At 40.4% G+C, this 21,116-nt stretch overlaps 9 non-coding genes across 9 annotated transcripts; all 9 read right to left on the bottom strand.

The window, feature by feature from the left end:
• Positions 1-699: 699 nt before the first annotated feature.
• Positions 700-771, bottom strand: Trnap-ugg (transfer RNA proline (anticodon UGG)). The gene has a single exon. It is a non-coding gene; the product is annotated as a tRNA-Pro (tRNA).
• Positions 772-1,895: 1,124 nt separating this feature from the next.
• On the bottom strand, positions 1,896-1,967 carry Trnap-ugg (transfer RNA proline (anticodon UGG)). Its single transcript has one exon. It is a non-coding gene; the product is annotated as a tRNA-Pro (tRNA).
• Positions 1,968-3,113: 1,146 nt separating this feature from the next.
• Trnap-ugg (transfer RNA proline (anticodon UGG)) lies at positions 3,114-3,185 on the bottom strand. The gene has a single exon. It is a non-coding gene; the product is annotated as a tRNA-Pro (tRNA).
• A 1,124-nt stretch (positions 3,186-4,309) lies between these two features.
• Positions 4,310-4,381, bottom strand: Trnap-ugg (transfer RNA proline (anticodon UGG)). Its single transcript has one exon. It is a non-coding gene; the product is annotated as a tRNA-Pro (tRNA).
• Positions 4,382-11,688: 7,307 nt separating this feature from the next.
• On the bottom strand, positions 11,689-11,760 carry Trnap-ugg (transfer RNA proline (anticodon UGG)). Its single transcript has one exon. It is a non-coding gene; the product is annotated as a tRNA-Pro (tRNA).
• Positions 11,761-12,907: 1,147 nt separating this feature from the next.
• Positions 12,908-12,979, bottom strand: Trnap-ugg (transfer RNA proline (anticodon UGG)). Its single transcript has one exon. It is a non-coding gene; the product is annotated as a tRNA-Pro (tRNA).
• A 1,146-nt stretch (positions 12,980-14,125) lies between these two features.
• Positions 14,126-14,197, bottom strand: Trnap-ugg (transfer RNA proline (anticodon UGG)). Its single transcript has one exon. It is a non-coding gene; the product is annotated as a tRNA-Pro (tRNA).
• Positions 14,198-15,344: 1,147 nt separating this feature from the next.
• Positions 15,345-15,416, bottom strand: Trnap-ugg (transfer RNA proline (anticodon UGG)). The gene has a single exon. It is a non-coding gene; the product is annotated as a tRNA-Pro (tRNA).
• A 2,177-nt stretch (positions 15,417-17,593) lies between these two features.
• Trnap-ugg (transfer RNA proline (anticodon UGG)) lies at positions 17,594-17,665 on the bottom strand. Its single transcript has one exon. It is a non-coding gene; the product is annotated as a tRNA-Pro (tRNA).
• Between the last annotated feature and the right edge of the window lie 3,451 nt (positions 17,666-21,116).

The following is a 21,116-nucleotide window of genomic DNA, read 5'->3' as shown; positions in this document are numbered from 1 at the left end:
AAAACACTGGTCTTTCCACAAGAAAACACAATTTTGAAAGCACTGGTAATTACAAACATAGTAAAGCAAAGTCAGACAATTTCCTCCCCCAAAGCACTTGTTTGGTTTTGACATGAAGGAAAATCATACCACCTACAAATGAATTCGGGATGGGGTCCCAAGGAGCAGCAAAAGAATGAGGGCAAAATCCAATGCGTAGTATATGGCGAATGTTTTTACAAAGTCACAAAAGAGGGAACAAGCTAGAGAATTTCGCAAGCTCCTATTATTCACCAATAAAGACGGTTTATTGCAGGTCACCTAGACTGCACACAGATCGGCCTAGCTTCTTGACCGATAATAACTTTGTCTTTACCCTTCATGTAACCTATGACACGGTTGTCTGTAACTTGATAAAACTGACAAGAGACTTGTATTGCATTTCCATGCCGTCAGTACAATCGAAGTAAACAGGCGTAATGCGAATTTCTACAAGATGGAGATTTTGGCAAAACAGAAACAGCACTTGGAAAGGCGTCACTGGAATAATAGACGAAAGTGTATAAAGAGGAAATAGGTTTGATGGGCACGAAGATATGGTTGCCACTTGACGCACGAAGATATGAAGCAGATGTTTGGAAAGCTAACTAAGGGTGAGTAAGGATTCAGATTAAGACTCCATGGAAAGAATGCCCAAAATACAATTTTTGAAAAAATATGGGGCTCGTCCGGGAATTGAACCCGGGACCTCTCGCACCCAAAGCGAGAATCATACCTCTAGACCAACGAGCCATTTCTGCCACTCACAGAAAATTTCAATGCAAAATCCATGTGTGTCAGCATGTAAACCGAGAAAAGAGCAACAGCTGGTCAACAACCAGTACCCCGCCGTGCAAAAATCGCCTATCTACCATAAATGCACATGTATCAATCAACCAGAATATAGCAATTTTAGACAAATTCTTGTCCAAAACACTTGTCCTTCTTTGACATCAAGCAAATCATGCCGCTAGACAAAGTATTTCAGGGTGAGATCCCGAGGTGCAGTAGAAGAATCAGAGCAAAATCCATCTCTTAAATGCATGGCGAAATTTTTGAGAAGATCACAAAGTGAAACCTGGTTTCATCATAGGACTCCACAATCGCGTCAAAGTTGTATATACGAAAAAAATCCAACAATCTTCATGCAGGCATATCCACCTATTTCCCTTATACATAAAACACAAGTCTTTCGTTTATAAAACACAATTTTGAAAGCACTGGTAATTACAAACATAGTAAAGCAAAGTCAGACAATTTCCTCCCCCAAAGCACTTGTTTGGTTTTGACATGAAGGAAAATCATACCGCCCTACAAATCAATTCGGGATGGGGTCCCAAGGAGCAGCAAACGAATGAGGGCAAAATCCAATGCGTGGTATATGGCGATTTTTTCCACAAAGTCACAACGAAAGGAACAGGCTAGAGAATTTCGCAAGATCGTATTATTCACCAATAAAGACGGTTTATTGCAGGTCACCTAGACTACTCACAGGTCGGCCTAGCTTCTTGACCGAGAATAACTTTGTCTTTACCCTTCATGAAACCTATGACACGGTTGTTAGTAACTTGATAAAACTGACTAGAGACTTGTATTGCGTTTGCATGCCGTCAGTAGAGTCGAAGTAAACAGGCGTAATGCGAATTTCTACAAGATGGAAATTTTGGCAAAAGAGAAACAACACTTCAAAAGGCGTCACTGGATTAATAGACGAAAGTGTATAAAGAGGATATAGGTTTGATGGCCACGGAGGTATGGTTGCCATTTGACGCACTCAATATGGAGCAGACGTGCGCAAAAGTTGACCAAGAGTGAGTAAGGTAGCAGATTAAGACTTTATGGAAAGAATGCATTAAATACAATTTTTGAAAAAATATGGGCTCGTCCGGGAATTGAACCCGGGACCTCTCGCACCCAAAGCGAGAATCATACCTCTAGACCAACGAGCCATTTCCGCCACTCACAGAAAATTTCAATGCAAAATCCATGTGTGTCAGCATGTAAACCGAGAAAAGAGCAACAGCTGGTCAACAACCAGTACCCCGCCGTGCAAAACCCGCCTATCTACCATAAATGCACATGTATCAATCACCCAGAATATAGCAATTTTAGACAAATTCTTGTCCAAAACACTTGTCCTTCTTTGACATCAAGCAAATCATGCCGCTAGACAAAGTATTTCAGGGTGAGATAATCAGGTGCAGTAGAAGAATCAGAGCAAAATCCATCTCTTGAATGCATGGCGAAATTTTTGAGAGGTTCACAAAGAGGGAAACCCTTACTCATCCAAAGTAACATGGATACATCATAGGACTCCACAATCGCGTCAAAGTTGTATATACGAAAATAATCCAACAGTCTGCATACAGGCATATCCACGTATTTCCCTTATAAATAAAACACTGGTCTTTCCACAAGAAAACACAATTTTGAAAGCACTGGTAATTACAAACATAGTAAAGCAAAGTCAGACAATTTCCTCCCCCAAAGCACTTGTTTGGTTTTGACATGAAGGAAAATCATACCACCTACAAATCAATTCGGGATGGGGTCCCAAGGAGCAGCAAAAGAATGAGGGCAAAATCCAATGCGTAGTATATGGCGAATGTTTTTACAAAGTCACAAAAGAGGGAACAGGCTAGAGAATTTCGCAAGCTCCTATTATTCACCAATAAAGACGGTTTATTGCAGGCCACCTAGACTGCACACAGATCGGCCTAGCTTCTTGACCGATAATAACTTTGTCTTTACCCTTCATGTAACCTATGACACGGTTGTCTGTAACTTGATAAAACTGACAAGAGACTTGTATTGCATTTCCATGCCGTCAGTACAATCGAAGTAAACAGGCGTAATGCGAATTTCTACAAGATGGAGATTTTGGCAAAACAGAAACAGCACTTGGAAAGGCGTCACTGGAATAATAGACGAAAGTGTATAAAGAGGAAATAGGTTTGATGGGCACGAAGATATGGTTGCCACTTGACGCACGAAGATATGAAGCAGATGTTTGGAAAGCTAACTAAGGGTGAGTAAGGATTCAGATTAAGACTCCATGGAAAGAATGCCCCAAATACAATTTTTGAAAAAATATGGGGCTCGTCCGGGAATTGAACCCGGGACCTCTCGCACCCAAAGCGAGAATCATACCTCTAGACCAACGAGCCATTTCTGCCACTCACAGAAAATTTCAATGCAAAATCCATGTGTGTCAGCATGTAAACCGAGAAAAGAGCAACAGCTGGTCAACAACCAGTACCCCGCCGTGCAAAAATCGCCTATCTACCATAAATGCACATGTATCAATCAACCAGAATATAGCAATTTTAGACAAATTCTTGTCCAAAACACTTGTCCTTCTTTGACATCAAGCAAATCATGCCGCTAGACAAAGTATTTCAGGGTGAGATCCCCAGGTGCAGTAGAAGAATCAGAGCAAAATCCATCTCTTAAATGCATGGCGAAATTTTTGAGAAGATCACAAAGTGAAACCTGGTTTCATCATTGGACTCCACAATCGCGTCAAAGTTGTATATACGAAAAAAATCCAACAATCTTCATGCAGGCATATCCACCTATTTCCCTTATACATAAAACACAAGTCTTTCGTTTATAAAACACAATTTTGAAAGCACTGGTAATTACAAGCATAGTAAAGCAATGTTAGACATTTTCCTGCCCAAAGCACTTGCTTGTTTTTGACATGAAGGAAAATCATATCCCTGGGGAAATCAATTCGGGATGGGGTCTCAAGGAGCAGCAAAAGAATGAGGGCAAATTCCAATGCGTAGTATATGGCGAATGTTTTTACAAAGTCACAAAAGAGGGAACAGGCTAGAGAATTTCGCAAGCTCGTATTATTCACCAATAAAGACGTTTTATTGCAGGTCACCTAGACTACTCACTGGTCGGCGTAGCTTCTTGACCGAGAAAAACTTTGTCTTTACCCTTTATGTAACCGTATGACACGGTTATCCGTAACTTGATAAAACTGACTAGAGACTTGTATTGCATTTGCATGCCGTCAGTAGAATCGAAATAAACAGGCGTAATGCGAATTTCTACAAGATGGAAATTTTGGCGAAACAGAAACAACACTTCAAAAGGCGTTACTGGAATAATAGACGAAAGTGTATAAAGAGGAAATAGGTTTGATGGGCACGAAGGTATGGTTGTCACTTGACACACTCAATATGGAGCAGACGTTCGCAAAAGTTGACCAAGGGTGAGTAAGGTAGCAGATTAAGACTTGCTGGAAAGAATGCCCCAAATACAATTTTTGAAAAAATATGGGCTCGTCCGGGAATTGAACCCGGGACCTCTCGCACCCAAAGCGAGAATCATACCTCTAGACCAACGAGCCATTTCTGCCTCTCACAGAAAATTTCAATGCAAAATCCATGTGTGTCAGCATGTAAACTGAGAAAAGAGCAACAGCTGGTCAACAACCAGTACCCCGCCGTGCAAAACCCGCCTATCTACCATAAATACACATGTATCAATCACCCAGAATGAAGCAATTTTCGACAAATTCTTGTCCAAAACACTTGTCCTTCTTTGACATCAAGCAAATCATGCCGCTAGACAAAGTATTTCAGGGTGAGATACCCAGGTGCAGTAGAAGAATCAGAGCAAAATCCATCTCTTAAATGCATGGCGAAATTTTTGAGAGGTTCACAAAGAGGGAATCCCTTACTCATCCAAAGTAACATGGATACATCATAGGACTCCACAATCGCGTCAAAGTTGTATATACGAAAAAAATCCAACAGTCTACATACAGGCATATCAACGTATTTCCCTTATAAATAAAACATTGGTCTTTCCACAAGAAAACACAATTTTGAAAGCACTGGTAATTACAAACATAGTAAAGCAAAGTCAGACAATTTCCTCCCCCAAAGCACTTGTTTGGTTTTGACATGAAGGAAAATCATACCGCCCTACAAATCAATTCGGGATGGGGTCCCAAGGAGCAGCAAAAGAATGAGGGCAAATTCCAATGCGTAGTATATGGCGAATGTTTTTACAAAGTCACAAAAGAGGGAACAGGCTAGAGAATTTCGCAAGCTCGTATTTTTTACCAATAAAGAAGTTTTATTGCAGGTCACCTAGACTACTCACTGGTCGGCGTAGCTTCTTGACCGAGAAAAACTTTGTCTTTACCCTTCATGTAACCTATGACACGGTTGTCTGTAACTTGATAAAACTGACAAGAGACTTGTATTGCATTTCCATGCCGTCAGTACAATCGAAGTAAACAGGCGTAATGCGAATTTCTACAAGATGGAAATTTTGGCAAAAGAGAAACAACACTTCGAAAGACGTTACTGGAATAATAGGCGAAAGTGTATAAAGAGGAAATAGGTTTGATGGGGACGAAGGTATGGTTGTCACTTGACGCACTCAATATGGAGCAGACGTTCGCAAAAGTTGACCAAGGGTGAGTAAGGTAGCAGATTTTTTTTTTGAAAATTGTTGAATTTATTTCCAGATTGTCATCAAATACACAAGATTTCACAATACCCGGCTATCACAAACTTTCGAAATCACAAGGCAGTCTTTAGTAAAATAAAATATCACAGAAAAGATGACTGCTTTGTGAATAGAACAATTGCACATTAGCTGCTCATTTCAATAATTACACTAATTTATCATTCCGTAATGTACAGAAGACTTTGTTTATACACCAGATTTTCTCGAAAGATGGCCTGTCTAGTCGAAAAATGTCAACATGAATACGGGTTTTAATTATTCCTTTGGCGGCCTTAACAATAGCAACAGAATCCCTGTTTTTTTCCTGAAATATTATGCCGTTGCGTGCACATCAAATACTAAACTGAAGAACACATATGACATACACCATCACCGCTCTAACTTCCTGGTTAAAGGTGGAATTGAATACCTTGTAAATTAACGTTTCCGAGTCTATATTTGGTAAGTAGTTCGCAAACAAAACAAATATCCGGTTAAAGTCATTAAACACATCCTGAACTATTTTACATTGTACAAACAGATGTTGCCGAGTTTCAGACAGGGAGCAAAAAACACACCAGTCATCGGTGGCTACATTTCTCCTAAGAAGTTTTTCCTTAACGGGCAAAATGTCATGAACCAACTTGTAACTGAAGTTGACCAAATTGTGATTTAAGAATTGATGAAAAACAGTTTTCCATATTCTAACCCAGTCCAAATGCGGCATAGACACCATTGCTCTTGGACAATGTACTATTTTTGTTACAAAATATTCATAAATATACCTGCTTGAACACAATGTTACAGGTTGCTGTACACCTGTGGTAAATTCTCTCCAGGCGCTCATGGCCAGTCTATAAAAAGGTGGAATGTTTTCAGAATGTGGGACATTGGAACGACAGAATTCACGACAAACATGCCTTAGGGGTAAACCCAACCAATAGATGGCAAAGTATTTCCATTCCGCTGTTGTTCCATGAATAAATTTTAAAACATGCCGAGTAACAAGTGCTTTTATTTTACATTCTATATTATGTACGTTTAGACCTCCATTCCCTATTATATTATGTACGACAACTCTCTTCAGACTTTCGGGCTTGTTATCCCACAAAAATCTGAACACAGTTTGGGAACATTGATTGACACATTTAGGTGGCAACAGAGTACACTGTGCAGAAAACCATAAGACAGCTAAAGCAACTGTATTAATTAAGACAGACCTCCCCCGTAGGGTCAAATATCTTCCATTCCATGCTGATACATGTTTCTTTACCTTACTTAAAACACGCTCAGAATTGAGTTCTGTTTGATCTGGTCCAAAAAATACCCCACAAATCTTTGAATTTGTAGTGATGTTAAGCCCACCACTGTGCACGTTAGTTTCGTCCCAGTTACCAATGGGAAGAACCGTGCTTTTCAACAAGTTGAGTTTTGCTCCTGAGGCTTTTCCATAACTTTCTGCTAGTTTAATTACATGCGGAACAGAACTCTCTTCAGATAAAATTGCAGTCGTATCATCTGCAAATGCCGACACTCTTGTTTCCTTATTTGTGCCGGGTAACCGTACACCATTAATTTCGTCATTGTTTCTAATGGCGGCTATAAAGGGCTCTAAGGACAAAACATACAATAATGGTGACAAAGAACAACCCTGTCGGACACCTCGACTCAGTTTAAATTCTTCTGTTATGTGCCCGTTCACAATAACACTACTTGTAATGTCAGTATATAATAATTGCACCCACTTACAAAAGTCGGGTCCGAAGTTAAATTTCTCTAAACATTTGAACAAAAATGACCAGTCTACTCTGTCAAAGGCTTTCTCCTGGTCTAAGTTAAGAAAGCATCCTTTTAAATCTTTTTGTTCAACATAATCATATGTATTTCGTAATAAGTGAAGGTTGTCAAAAATACTTCGGCCTGGTATTCCACATGTCTGATTCTGAAGTACAATTGTATCGATCACATTTTTTAACCGATTGCACAAAGCTTTAGAAACAATCTTCTAATCTACATTTAGTAGGCTAATTGCACTCCAGTTTTTTATGCTTTCGGCATTGTCGGGGTCCTTACATAATAATGTGATTAACCCAGAACGCTGTGAATTACTTAATCTACCCAAGTTAAAACAGTAATTAACTACATCCGTAAACACACCCGAAAAAAGGGGCCAAAATTGTACATAAAACTCTGCTGGCAAACCGTCGCATCCCGGCGAACGGTTTTTAGACATATTTTTCACTGCAAAAAACAACTCCTGTTCAGTCAAAAGGCCTTCGCAGGCAGTTTTACAATCGTCATTTAACATCGGAAGCGATGACAAGAACTCATCTTGAATGGAGGAGTCAGTATCTTGTTCAGTATACAATTTCATATAATACTGTTACGGTATTGAAAACAGCAACAGAAAACAGACTCAGTGACTCAATATTACAATGTAAACAATGCTTTATATATAAAATGAGACGTACAGTTTACAGACAGTTCAACAACAACAACATAAAAAAAACATACACATCAGTATTACCGGTCTTTACAAGTTTCCAGTTCACCTTTGCATCCCAAGGAATGTATTCCAGGAAATACAACGTAAAGACCATGGGATAAACACACAATTCACACAAGTCACAAATTGTCCTAGACAGGTACTTCGCCAGGTTAGCAAACACGAACACAGTACACAGGTTACACAGAACTGGAACAGTCAAGCCTTTGAATGACGTCACACCCGCAGAGCACAACACAGGGTAAATACAGGCATGGAGGTATAATCCACTTCAGATCAGTCACAGCTCCCGCAGAAGCTCACAAACGAGCCGTTAAGAGACGTAGAGTAATGTCACCTTGTGGCAGAACGAACGTCCTTTGCAAAACTGAAAACTTCAGTTCAGAGTCCTTGACGACCATGTCGGTCAGGTGAGGTCAGCGTGTTAAACAAATTACACAGTCCACACTGTATAATCATAATAAAGATCCGAACACCAATAAACGTGACTTCCGCAGAAATTCACATAAATCAGACATCAGTACTACTGTGGTACACAAACGGTGCCGGCATAAAAAACTGTCCTCCAAATGAAACTGGCATCACCAGCTCATATCAAAATAATGGACTCGATACGAGAGCGTCTCACACTCTCCTGGCTCCCAGTGGATGCAGCAAAAATACCTCCCCTCTGCACAGAAAACACGGCTTATATACGTGCCAGGTGGATTCAACTATTTTTAAACACAGAGTTTAACAGCCAATGAACAGCCAGTTAAATAAACAGAGCCTTGAACAAGGTGCTTTCGGCCAGGTCCGCGCTGTACATATATAACAGGGCCTGTTATGCTTTCACAAAGGTCCGCAGACTAACAGTACATGAAGACGTTAAATAGTCATACATAACAATACGACCTTATACACTTAGCAATACCTTCCTGAGATTCATGGGATATTGAAGAATCACTATGACAAGTAATACTTTTGATCATCTTCTTTCTGCCCCTACCAACTTCTCGTCTAGTAAAATATTTGGTTGGTTTTTCTCCCTGATCAAAATTAACAGCTTTAGCACGGATAACCGCTCCCGCATGATTCGACTTATAAAGGGCATTTAGAGTCTTTTTCACATTGTCAGTACGCTCACAGTTAATGATTGGACTAGATTTCAACGCATTTAATTCTTGTTCCAACAATTCACATTTTTTGTTCATAGATTTCTCCTTACAGTAACTCCGAATTCTGTCTTTACATTCCCTTTTAAATGTCTCCCATCTGTCTATTAGATCTGCATGACCAGTTGTACAGACAGAGAAAATATCATGGAAGACGGATTTAATATCATCAACAAGCTCCGTGTCATTTAACACAGACGTATTACACTTCCAGTAGAACGGCCCCCATGAAATGACATCTTCAAAAGAGACATCAAAAAACAAACACGAATGATCAGAAAAAGACACATGTACAGCATCACACTGGGTTACATACTTAAACACAGCGTTAGGGATATAAAATCTATCCAATCTACTGGCACACTGGCGCCTAGACCACGTGTAACAATTCTTATTCGGATGCAGTTTCCTAAAAATATCACAAATACCAAAATCTCTTTTCAAATTATTAATTCCGTCCACTCCATCATTCCTTCCATTAGTGGCACAGCCAGCTCTATCTAATTCAATGCTCTCAACACAATTAAAATCCCCACCCATAATAACCAACTCACTGCCCTGCATCACATTATCTAGATTAGAAATAAACTCTTTTCTTTCCTTTGGATTATTAGGGGCATATACACAAACAAGGTTTAAAGCAGTGTTGTTGAGCTCAACCCTAAGGCTTATGTAGCGACCGTTAGGGCACCTCTGTATTTTCCGTATAAAGCAGTCTACCGTATACCTAATAATTATTCCCACCCCACAACTTCGATTTGACCCATACGCCCACCTTGCATCGCCCGGTATTTGCAAATATTTAGTGTCATTATAGTTTAGAATAGTAAGAATAGTACATCAATTCCTTTATCGAAAACAAATTGCTTGACATGTTCTTGTTTGGACGGATCCCGTAAACCATTAATGTTTAAAGTCCCAAAACGAATATTATTTAAGCTCGTTATACAAATAAGTAAAGGTAGAGCGTACATACCCATTGTGGTCAAATAAGAGAGCCCTAATTACGTTACAACTCATTTGTCTCTTTTCATTCGCTGCCTCGCACGAGAAGCAAGCGATTTTCTTTTCCTGTATTCCAGAAGCATGGTGTCCCCCTCCTGAGATGGAGGGGGACACCATCATAATCAGTAGGATGGGAAATGGGCGAGATAGATGACGCTGCCTCTTCGGCTGTACTGCCATTGTCCAACTTAGCTCGCTTTTCCTCGACTGGGACTGGTGAACGCACGTCGGGAGCGTGCACGTCAGCCACCACCACATTCTTCACCCTCGGGATAGCTGATGACGTTTCATTATCACCAACATCCACTTCTTCGGTGTTCTTAGTATTCTCCCGGACGTCCATCTCCTTATCAGACTCGCTGTCGTCGCTGACGTCTTCATCGGCGCTGTCGTCACCATTCCCGTCGATTTCGTCTTCGTTCTCCTCGCTGTCTTGAACCAGTTCCATGGCAGGTGCGTTGAATGGGTCTTCATCGTCGCTGACGTCAATATCAATGTTATCTTGTTTTACGGCGTCTTCCTTATTGTACTGGCGCATAGTCGGTAGGTTTCCCTTAACTCGCGCCGCGTACGACATTGCTCTCGCACAACAGTCACTGACCGTATGAAGCCCTGAGTCACACATTCGGCATGGATTTGTGCAGTCCTTCTCTGTATGAGGATTCTCATGGGGGGAGAATCCGTCGCAGTTAGAACACCACAGTGCCCTACACTCTGCCGCCTTGTGTGATTTTTGGCCACACTTCCGACTTTCAGAGGTTTGCCCGGGGTAGGTAAACATAACAATGTCACCACCGAAATTAATAAAATTTGGTACATAACGAACTTTGTGACACCTAAATCTGTAAATCCAAATACCTGTCCGAACATGTGAGAGCTCCGGGTCTGAAAATCTGGGTTTCGTCACACCCAGGAATTCACCATAGGGTTTCAAAGCTGCCTTGATAGTGTCATCTGACATTTCATCCGGTGCCCAGTGGGCCGTCAGTTTCAGGTAAACTGACGACGCGGGCATAATGGACCACGTCGTTACATTTATAACAACGTTGGATTTACTCACTAGGGCATTATGCCCAGCCACTGTAGCCACGCGCAGATAGAAGTGTTTCTTTAAATAATTCTTCTGAAAACTTATTAGCTCTGTCTTGATATTTAACACACTTGACAGAAAAGGAATAAAGTCCCTCTGGATAGCCGTAGAAAATGCCGGGCTGCTTCGTGTAGAGATTGACACAGACAAAGTTCTGCTTGGCCTGTTTACAGGCGAAAACGACACGGGCTTGGACATACCTGATCAAACGGGGCACACGCCCTTCACCAAACAGTAACCACTGGCCAAACTCAAGCTCTGTGGGCTCCCAGTTCACCAAAAAATCAGTCTCAAAAACAAGCGTTGTTGTTGCACCAGTGTGTAAACAGCAGAGAATAACCGACACGTCCGTTCACTTCGGCGTCTAGCACACTCTCCCCAAGGTAGCAGATTAAGACTCCATGGAAAAAATGCCCCAAATACAATTTTTGAAAAAATATGGGCTCGTCCGGGAATTGAACCCGGGACCTCTCGCACCCAAAGCGAGAATCATACCTCTAGACCAACGAGCCATTTCTGCCACTCACAGAAAATTTCAATGCAAAATCCATGTGTGTCAGCATGTAAACCGAGAAAAGAGCAACAGCTGGTCAACAACCAGTACCCCGCCGTGCAAAACCCGCCTATCTACCATAAATGCACATGTATCAATCACCCAGAATATAGCAATTTTAGACAAATTCTTGTCCAAAACACTTGTCCTTCTTTGACATCAAGCAAATCATGCCGCTGGACAAAGTATTTCAGGGTGAGATCCCCAGGTGCAGTAGAAGAATCAGAGCAAAATCCATCTCTTAAATGCATGGCGAAATTTTTGAGAGGTTCACAAAGAGGGAAACCCTTACTCATCCAAAGTAACATGGATACATCATAGGACTTCACAATCGCGTCAGAGTTGTATATACGAAAATAATCCAACAGTCTTCATGCAGACATATCAACGTATTTCCCTTATAAATGAAACACTGGTCTTTCCACAAGAAAACACAATTTTGAAAGCACTGGTAATAACAAACATAGTAAAGCAAAGTCAGACAATTTCCTCCCCCAAAGCACTTGTTTGGTTTTGACATGAAGGAAAATCATACCGCCCTACAAATCAGTTCGGGATGGGGTCCCAAGGAGCAGCAAAAGAATGAGGGCAAAATCCAATGCGTAGTATATGGCGAATGTTTTTACAAAGTCACAAAAGAGGGAACAAGCTAGAGAATTTCGCAAGCTCGTATTATTCACCAATGAAGACGGTTTATTGCAGGTCACCTAGATTACAAACAGGTCGGCCTAGCTTCTTGACCGAGAATAACTTTGTCTTTACCCTTCATGTAACCTATGACACGGTTGTCTGTAACTTGATAAAACTGACAAGAGACTTGTATTGCATTTGCATGCCGTCAGTACAATCGAAGTAAACAGGCGTAATGCGAATTTCTACAAGATGGAGATTTTGGCAAAACAGAAACAGCACTTGGAAAGTCGTCACTGGAATAATAGACGAAAGTGTATAAAGAGGAAATAGGTTTGATGGGCACGAAGATATGGTTGCCACTTGACGCACGAAGATATGAAGCAGATGTTTGGAAAGCTAACTAAGGGTGAGTAAGGATTCAAATTAAAACTCCATGGAAAGAATGCCCCTAATACAATTTGTGAAAAAATATGGGGCTCGTCCGGGAATTGAACCCGGGACCTCTCGCACCCAAAGCGAGAATCATACCTCTAGACCAACGAGCCATTTCTGCCACTCACAGAAAATTTCAATGCAAAAATCCATGTGTGTCAGCATGTAAACTGAGAAAAGAGCAACAGCTGGTCAACAACCAGTACCCCGCCGTGCAAAACCCGCCTATCTACCATAAATGCACATGTATCAATCACCCAGAATATAGCAATTTTAGACAAATTCTTGTCCAAAACACTTGTCCTTCTTTGCCATCAAGCAAATCATGCCGCTAGACAAAGTATTTCAGGGTGAGATCCCCAGGTGCAGTAGAAGAATCAGAGCAAAATCCATCTCTTGAATGCATGGCGAAATTTTTGAGAGGTTCACAAAAAGGGAAACCCTTACTCATCCAAAGTAACATGGATACATCATAGGACTCCACAATCGCGTCAAAGTTGTATATACGAAAATAATCCAACAGTCTGCATACAGGTATATCCACGTATTTCCCTTATACATGAAACACTGGTCTTTCCACAAGAAAACACAATTTTGAAAGCACTGGTAATTACAAACATAAAATAGCAATGTTTGACATTTTCCTGCCCAAAGCACTTGTTTGGTTTTGACATGAAGGAAAATCATACCGCCCTACAAATCAATTCGGGATGGGGTCCCAAGGAGCAGCAAAAGAATGAGGGCAAAATCCAATGCGTAGTATATGGCGAATGTTTTTACAAAGTCACAAAAGAGGGAACAGGCTAGAGAATTTCGCAAGCTCCTATTATTCACCAATAAAGACGGTTTATTGCAGGTCACCTAAATTACAAACAGGTCGGCCTAGCTTCTTGACCGAGAATAACTTTGTCTTTACCCTTCATGTAACCTATGACACGGTTGTCTGTAACTTGATAAAACTGACAAGAGACTTGTATTGCATTTGCATGCCGTCAGTACAATCGAAGTAAACAGGCGTAATGCGAATTTCTACAAGATGGAGATTTTGGCAAAACAGAAACAGCACTTGGAAAGTCGTCACTGGAATAATAGACGAAAGTGTATAAAGAGGAAATAGGTTTGATGGGCACGAAGATATGGTTGCCACTTGACGCACGAAGATATGAAGCAGATGTTTGGAAAGCTAACTAAGGGTGAGTAAGGATTCAAATTAAGACTCCATAGAAAGAATGCCCCAAATACAATTTTTGAAAAAATATGGGCTCGTCCGGGAATTGAACCCGGGACCTCTCGCACCCAAAGCGAGAATCATACCTCTAGACCAACGAGCCATTTCTGCCACTCACGGAAAATTTCAATGCAAAATCCATGTGTGTCAGCATGTAAACTGAGAAAAGAGCAACAGCTGGTCAACAACCAGTACCCCGCCGTGCAAAACCCGCCTATCTACCATAAATGCACATGTATCAATCACCCAGAATATAGCAATTTTAGACAAATTCTTGTCCAAAACACTTGTCCTTCTTTGACATCAAGCAAATTATGCCGCTGGACAAAGTATTTCAGGGTGAGATCCCCAGGTGCAGTAGAAGAATCAGAGCAAAATCCATCTCTTGAATGCATGGCGAAATTTTTGAGAGGTTCACAAAGAGGGAAACCCTTACTCATCCAAAGTAACATGGATACATCATAGGACTCCACAATCGCGTCAAAGTTGTATATACGAAAATAATCCAACACTCTGCATACAGGTATATCCACGTATTTCCCTTATAAATAAAACACTGGTCTTTCCACAAGAAAACACAATTTTGAAAGCACTGGTAATTACAAACATAATAAAGCAATGTTTGACATTTTCCTCCCCCAAAGCACTTGCTTGTTTTTGACATCAAGGAAAATCATACCGCCCTACAAATCAATTCGGGATGGGGTCGCAATGAGCAGCAAAAGAATGAGGGCAAAATCCAATGCGTAGTATATGGCGAATGTTTTTACAAAGTCACAAAAGAGGGAACATGCTAGAGAATTTCGCAAGATAGTATTATTCACCAATGAAGATGGTTTATTGCAGGTCACCTAGACTACTCACAGGTCGGCCTAGCTTCTTGACCGAGAAAAACTTTGTCTTTACCCTTTATGTAACCCTATGACACGGTTGTCTGTAACTTGATAAAACTGACTAGAGACTTGCATTGCATTTGCATGCCGTCAGTACAATCGAAGTAAACAGGCGTAATGCGAATTTCTACAAGATGGAAATTTTGGCGAAACAGAAACAACACTTCGAAAGGCGTTACTGGAATAATAGTCGAAAGTGTATAAAGAGGAAATAGGTTTGATGGGCACGAAGGTATGGTTGTCACTTGACACACTCAATATGGAACAGATGTTTGCAAAAGTTGACCAAGGGTGAGTAAGGTAGCAGATAAAGACTTGCTGGAAAGAATGCCCCAAATACAATTTTTGAAAAAATATGGGCTCGTCCGGGAATTGAACCCGGGACCTCTCGCACCCAAAGCGAGAATCATACCTCTAGACCAACGAGCCATTCATGCCAATCACACAAAATGTAAAAGCAAAATACATGTGTGTCAGCATGTAAACCGAGAAAAGAGCAACAGCTGGTCAACAACCAGTACCCCGCAGTGCAAAACCCGCCTATCTACCATAAATGCACATGTATCAATCGCCCAGAATGAAGCAAATTTAGACAAATTCTTGTCCAAAACACTTGTCCTTCTTTGACATCAAGCAAATCATGCCGCTAGACAAAGCATTTCATGGTGAGATCCCCAGGTGCAGTAGAAGAATCAGGGCAAAGTCCGTCTCGTTATGCATGGCAACATTTTTGAGAAGATCACAAAGTGTAACCTGGATTCATCATTGGACTCCACAATCGCGTCAAAGTTGTATATAACAAAAAAAATCCAACAAACCTCATGCAGGCATATCAACGTATTTTCCTTATACATAAAACAAACGTTTTCCGATTAGAAAACACAATTTTGAAAGCACTGGTAATTACAACCATAGTAAAGCAAAGCTAGACATTTTCCTGCCCCAAGCACTTGTTTGTTTTTGACATGAAGGAAAATCATATCCCTGGAGAAATCAATTCGGGATGGGGTCCCAAGGAGTAGCAAACAAATGAGGGCAAAATCCATTGCGTGGTATATGGCAATTTTTTCCACAAAGTCACAAAGAAAGGAACAGGCTAGAGAATTTCGCAAGCTCCTATTATTTATCAATAAAGACGGTTTATTGCAGGTCACCTAGACTACAAACAGGTCGGCCTAGCTTCTTGACCGAGAATAACTTTGTCTTTACCCTTCATGAAACCTATGGCACGGTTATCCGTAACTTGATAAAACTAACTAGAGACTTGTATTGCATTTGCATGCCGTCACTGGAATAATAGACGAAAGTGTATAAAGAGGAAATAGGTTTGATGGCCACGAAGATATGGTTGCCACTTGACGCACTCAATATGAAGCAGACGTTCGCAAAAGTTGACCAAGAGTGAGTAAGGAATCAAATTAAGACGAGAATCATACCTCTGGACCAACGAGCCTTTTCTGCCACTCACAGAAAATTTCAATGGAAAATCCATGTGTGTCAGCATGTAAACTGAGAAAAGAGCAACAGCTGGTCAACAACCAGTACCCCGCCGTGCAAAACCCGCCTATCTACCATAAATGCACATGTATCAATCACCCAGAATGCAGCAATTTTAGACAAATTCTTATCCTAAACACTTGTCCTCCTTTTACATCAAGCAAATCATGCCGCTAGACAAAGTATTTCAGGGTGAGATCCCTAGGTGCAGTAGAAGAATCAGAGCAAAGTCCATCTCTTAAATGCATGGCGAAATTTTTGAGAGGTTCACAAAGAGGGAAACCCTTACTGATCCAAAGTAACATGGATACATCACAGGACTCCACAATCGCGTCAAAGTTGTATATACGAAAATAATCCAACAGTCTTTATGCAGACATATCCACGTATTTCCCTTATACTTAAGACACTGGTCTTTCCACAAGAAAACACAATTTTGAAAGCACTGGTAATTACAAACATGGTAAAGCAAAGTCAGACAATTTCTCCCCCCCCCCCAAAGCACTTGTTTGGTTTTGACATGAAGGAAAATCATACCGCCCTACAAATCAATTCGGGATGGGGTCCCAAGGAGCAGCAAAAGAATGAGGGCAAAATCCAATGCGTAGTATATGGCGAATGTTTTTACAAAGTCACAAAAGAGGGAACAAGCTAGAGAATTTTGCAAGCTCCTAATATTCACCAATAAAGACGGTTTATTGCAGGTCACCTAGACTACAAACAGGTCGGCCTAGCTTCTTGACCGATAATAACTTTGTCTGTACCCTTTATGTAACCCTATGACACGGTTGTCTGTAACTTGATAAAACTGACTAGAGACTTGTATCGCATTTGCATGCCGTCAGTAGAATCGAAGTAAACAGGCGTAATGCGAATTTCTACAAGATGGAAATTTTGGCAAAACAGAAACAGCACTTGGAAAGGCATTACTGGAATAATAGGCGAAAGTGTATAAAGAGGAAATAGGTTTGATGGCCACGAAGGTATGGTTGCCACTTGACGCACTCAATATGGAGCAGACATTCGCAAACGTTGACCAAGGGTGAGTAAGGAATCAATTTAAGACTGCATGGAAAGAATGCCCCAAATATAATTTTTGAAAAAATATGGGGCTCGTCCGGGAATTGAACCCGGGACCTCTCGCACCCAAAGCGAGAATCATACCTCTAGACCAACGAGCCATTTCTGCCACTCACAGAAAATTTCAATGCAAAATCCATGTGTGTCAGCATGTAAACCGAGAAAAGAGCAACAGCTGGTCAACAACCAGTACCCCGCCGTGCGAAACCCGCCTATCTACCATAAATGCACATGTATCAATCACCCACAATAAAACAAATTTATACAAATTCTTTTCCTAAACACTTGTCCTTCTTTTGCCATCAAGCAAATCATGCCGCTAGACAAAGTATTTTAGGGTGAGATACCCAGGTGCAGTAGAAGAATCAGAGCAAAGTCCATCTCGTAATGCATGGCGACATTTTTGAGAAGATGACAAAGTGTAACCTGGATTCATCATTGGACTCCACAATCGCGTCAAAGTTGTATATACGAAAATAATCCAACAAACCTCATGCAGGCATATCCACGTATTTTCCTTATACATAAAACAAAGATCTTTCGATTAGAAAACACAATTTTGAAAGCACTGGTAATTACAACTATTGTAAAGCAAAGCTAGACATTTTCCTGCCCGAAGCACTTCTTTGTTTTTGACATGAAGGAAAATCATACCCCTGGAGAAATCAATTCCGGATGGGGTCCCAAGGAGCAGCAATGAGGGCAAAATCCATTGCGTGGTATATGGCGATTTTTTCCACAAAGTCACAAAGAAAGGAACAGGCTAGAGAATTTCGCAAGCTCGTATTATTCACCAATAAAGACGGTTTATTGCAGGTCACCTAGACTACTCACTGGTCGGCCTAGCTTCTTGATCGAGAATAACTTTGTTTTTACCCTTCATGAAACCTGTGACACGGTTGTCCGTAACTTGATAAAACTGACAAGAGACTTGTATTGCATTTGCATGCCGTCAGTAGAGTCGAAGTAAACAGGTGTAATGCGAATTTCTACAAGATGGAAATTTTGGCAAAACAGAAACAACACTTCGAAATGCGTCACTGGAATAATAGACGAAAGTGTATAAAGAGGAAATAGGTTTGATGGGCACGAAGATATGGTTGCCACTTGACGCACTCAATATGAAGCAGACGTTCGCAAACGTTGACCAAGGGTGAGTAAGGTAGCAGATTAAGACTTTATGGAAAGAATGCATCAAATACAATTTTTAAAAAAATATGGGCTCGTCCGGGAATTGAACCCGGGACGTCTCGCACCCAAAGCAGACAGTTTGGGTCGTAACAAATTGGGGGCTTCTCCGGGAATTGAATTTTTGGAGTTGAAAGGATTTTGTGTAAGTTGTGTCATTTTTCTAGTCTTTGACTTTGTAGTAAATATTGCCAGCAGATTTTATTCATCATGTCTGATTTTAAGCCCGAAAAGTTTATGGAAGCGCCAGATCAGGACAATTTGATTTGTTAAATAAAAATGATTTGTATGCTTTAAGCAAGTACCTGAATCTTAATATCAAAAGATCCTTACGCAAGAAAGATATGCAGTTTAGTATTGCTAAATGTTTGGTAGAATTACAGGAGTTTGATGAAAGTGCATTAGATGTGTACAGGCCTGAGGGCGATAATTCCACTGTAATAAGACTGAAGGAGTTAGAACTGAAAGAAAAGAAAATGAAAAAGAAAGATTGTTTAAGGAAAACGAAAAAGAAAAAGAAAGATTGTTTAAAGAAAGGGAAAATGAAAAGTTGTTTAGAGAAAGAGAAAATGAAAGAGTGTTCGAATTGGAGAAATTGAGACTTCAGAGCGAAATTGAAGCTAGGAAGCTAGAAGGCGATAGGTCTGGCTTAAGTTTTTCTGATATGCCTCCAAAATTTGACGTCGCTAGAAACATAAGATTGCTGCTACAATTTCGTGAGACTGATGTAGATAAATATTTTCTACAGTTTGAGAAGATTGCTCAAAATTTAGAGTGGCCTGAAAAGTTTTGGACTACCCTTTTTACAGAGTGCGTGAACTGGCAAAGCTATGGATATATACACAGTTATCAATAGAACAGGCTGCAGATTATGATTTTGTGAAAGATGTTATCTTAAAAAGATATGAGCTTGTGCCAGAGGCCTATCGGCAGAAATTTAGAAATTTTGAGAAAAGAGATCAGACTTACATTGAATTTGCTAGGGAGAAGGAACAATTATTTGGTCGGTGGTGTTCTGCTAAAAATGTAGATAAAGATTATGAAAAGTTAAAACAGATCATTCTGATTGAAGACTTTAAAAGGTGTATTAATGATGATGTCAGAACTTTATTGAAGACAAAGAGGCTGATACATTAGAAGCAACAGCCACTATGGCCGATACTTACACGGTTACACATAAGGTCTCATTTCCGAAAAAGCCGTCTACATTTAGAAAGCCTCAGCACTTTTCCAGCAGTTTATTTAACTCAGATTCAGGCCCACCGAAGCAGACTCAAAATTTTGACAAATCAGGTGAGCAAAGAAGCCCTGTTTATTCGAACGCTACTCAACGAAGGTCTGACCATACATTTACTGATAGACAGTTTAGCAGGGTTACATGTAATTATTGTAGGAATCCAGGCCATGTCATGTCAAATTGTTATGCTTTGAAGAGAAGGCAAGTACAGGAGGGTGGCTCCAAGCCTACTGGTTTGTGTGTTACTGCTAAAAAGTCTGATATATTGAACAATGTTGATGCATTTGATTATGTTAAGACTCCACCAGTAGATTGTACACAGAATTCACAGGATAATGTTATGAAAGTTTTTGAGCCATTTATTTGTGACCGTAAAGTCTCATTTAAAAGTGACATGTCTTGTGATACAAAGATCAGGGTATGAAGGGATACTGGGGCTTCTCAGTCTTTATTATTACAAGATGTTTTGCCATTTTCTGATGAGTCATATTCTGGATCAAATGTATTAATTAGAGGTGTAAGCTCTGCTGAATTTGAATCTGTGCCTCTTCACAAACTTACTTGTCATCAGATATTATTTCGGGTCCTGTTACTGTCAGCATTAGGCCTACTTTGCCTTTTAAAGGAATTCATCTACTACTTGGTAATGATCTTGCTGGTGACAAAGTAATGGTTAATCCTATTGTGACTGATAAACCTTGTTTAAATCAAACTGTTGATCCTGCTGAGAAAGAAATTCCAGATTTGGATCCCTCTTATGCTGTAACGAGGTCTATGTCAAACAAACTTTCTGATAACGACAAAAACACAGTAACGGACTTACAAGATACATTTCTTACACAAATGTTTACCCAATGGCAACTGCATTGATAATGATGATTCAGACCATTGTACACCTAGCGACATATCACATGTTTCTAAACATCAGCTTGTAACTGAACAGCATAAAGACCCAGAAATTTCATGTCTGTTTGACAGAGCTCTCGATGATTGTGTTATTTCATCTGAACCTGTGTGTTATTATGTCAAGTCTGATGTACTTATGCGTAAATGGAGACCACCTGATGTATCTGTTGATGATGACTGGGCTGTTAAACATCAGATGGTTGTACCTAAGGCATACCGAA

Source organism: Liolophura sinensis, chromosome 10, assembly GCF_032854445.1.
Source record: "Liolophura sinensis isolate JHLJ2023 chromosome 10, CUHK_Ljap_v2, whole genome shotgun sequence".
NCBI classification, from domain to species: domain Eukaryota; kingdom Metazoa; phylum Mollusca; class Polyplacophora; order Chitonida; family Chitonidae; genus Liolophura; species Liolophura sinensis.
The sequence above is the reverse complement of the archived record's forward strand: the minus strand, read 5'-3'. Positions and strand labels throughout refer to the sequence as shown.